Raw genomic sequence first — 2284 nt, 5'->3', positions numbered from 1 at the left:
GTTTTGTTCAGAGAGCAATTGAGATCTAAATTTTCTTTCTGTTTTAATTCTTCTGCAATTTTACTTTTCTATTCTGTCATCTAAGAGTTCTTTAGTTCACTACAATTTACATTTTCCATTTCTCTTTTAATTTCCATCACCCAGATCCCTTTATTCTTCGTGCAATTTAAGTTTTCTAGTGATTTAGATTCTGCAATTTAATTTCCTTGCACTTTGAGTTTCTGCAATTTACTTTTCTTGCAATTTAAGTTTCAGCTCTTTTAATTTCTTGCATTTTAAGTTTCTGCAATTTACTTCTTCAGCACTTTAGGATTCTGCCAATTTACTTTCTGCATTCTATTTTACTTGCAATTTTACTTCTATTAATCAAATTTCACTCAAATTATCAAATATTCGCTTAAATAAATTCATCACCATACTAAAGCTGGGTGTTCAGAAAAACGCCTAGTAAGGAAGCATTTCTGGCGTTCAACGCCAGCCAGGGTACCTGGATGGGCGTTAAACGCCCAAAAGGGTAGTATTTTGGGCGTTAAACGCCAGAATGGATACCATTCTGGGTGTTTAACGCTAAGATGGCACAAGAGAGGATATTTTGTTTTCAATTCAAATCTTTTTCGAATTCTCTTAACTTTTCAAAATCAAATCTTTTTCAAATCTTATCTTTTCAATCGTATCTTTTTTTGAAAAATCAAATCTTCTTCATTTTTCTTTCACCATTTTCAAAAATCTTGCTAACAATTAATGTTTTGATTCTAAAATTTCAAGTTTGTTACTTTCTTGTTAAGAAAGGTTCAATATTTGAATTTTTGAATCATATCTTTTAGTTTCTCGTTAGTCAAGTCATCAATTTTAAAAATCAAATCTTTTTCAAAAATTTGCTTTTCAATCATATCTTTTCAAACATATCTTTTTCAATCAAATCTTTTTCAACCATATCTTTTCAATCATATCTTTTTAAAAATCAAATTTTCTTCAATCATATTTTTTCAATCATATCTCTTTTAATTTGATTTCAAAATCTCTTTCTAACTTCTTATCTTTTCAAATTTATTATTTCTTATCTTTTTCAAAACCACCTAACCACTTTCTCACTTTTGATTTTCGAAAACCATTAATAATTTTTCAAAATTCTTTTTAATTAACTAATTATTTTAAATTTTGATTTAATTTTTGAAAATTACCTCTCTCTCATCTCTTTCTATTTAATCACTAACACTCCTCCTCTACTAGCAATCCGGACTCCCTCATTCCTTATATGTTCGAATTGGCCTCTATCTACCGCACCCTTCTATTCTTATTTTCCTCTGACACCTTAAGGAATCTCTATACTGTGACATAGAGGATTCCTCTTCCTTTATGTTCTCTTCTTTTTCATATGAGCAGGAGCAAGGACAAGAACATTCTTGTTGAAGCTGACCCTAAACCAGAAAGGACTCTGAAGAAGAAGCTAAGAGAAGCTAAAGCACAACAATCCAGAGAAAACCTTACAGAGAATCTCGAAAAAGAAGTAATGGCCGAACCCAACAACAATAACAATGTAAGGAAGGTGCTTGGTGATTTTACTACACCAACTTCCAACTTCCATGGAAGAAGCATCTCAATCCCTACCATTGGAGCAAACAATTTTGAGCTTAAGCCTCAATTAGTTTCTCTGATGCAATAGAATTGCAAGTTCTATGGACTTCCATCAGAAGATCCTTTTCAGTTCTTAATTGAATTCTTGCAGATCTGCGATACTGTTAAGACCAATGCAGTTGATCCCGAGGTCTACAAGCTTATGCTTTTCCCTTTTGCTGTAAGAGACAGAGCTAGAATATAGTTGGACTCTCAACCTAGAGGTAGCCTGAACTCTTGGGATAAGCTGGTCACGGCTTTCTTAGCCAAATTATTTCCTCCTCAAAAGCTGAGCAAGCTTAGAGTGGATATTCAAACCTTCAAGCAGAAAGAAGGTGAATCCCTCTATGAAGCTTGGGAAAGATACAAGCAACTGACCAAAAAGTGTCCTTCTGACATACTCTCAGAATGGACCATCCTGGATATATTCTATGATGGTCTGTCTGAATTGTCTAAGATGTCATTGGACCATTCTACAGGTGGATCTATTCACCTGAAGAAAATGCCTGCAAAAGCTCAGGAACTCATTGAAATGGTTGCAAATAACCAGTTCATGTACACCTCTGAAAGGAATCCTGTGAATAATGGGACGCCTCAGAAGAAAGAAGTTCTTAAAATTGACGCTCTGAATGCCATACTGGCCCAGAACAAAATGTTGACTCAGCAAGTC

The 2284-nt window shown here is 33.8% G+C and overlaps 1 non-coding gene across 1 annotated transcript; it reads right to left on the bottom strand.

Annotated features, from left to right (window-relative positions):
• Positions 1 to 1909: 1909 nt before the first annotated feature.
• Positions 1910 to 2013, bottom strand: LOC112699998 (small nucleolar RNA R71). Its single transcript, XR_003152926.1, has one exon. It is a non-coding gene; the product is annotated as a small nucleolar RNA R71 (small nucleolar RNA).
• Between the last annotated feature and the right edge of the window lie 271 nt (positions 2014 to 2284).

This window comes from Arachis hypogaea, chromosome 6, assembly GCF_003086295.3.
Source record: "Arachis hypogaea cultivar Tifrunner chromosome 6, arahy.Tifrunner.gnm2.J5K5, whole genome shotgun sequence".
In the NCBI taxonomy this organism is placed as follows: Eukaryota; Viridiplantae; Streptophyta; class Magnoliopsida; order Fabales; family Fabaceae; genus Arachis; species Arachis hypogaea.
This window is presented reverse-complemented; position numbering and strand designations above follow the sequence as displayed.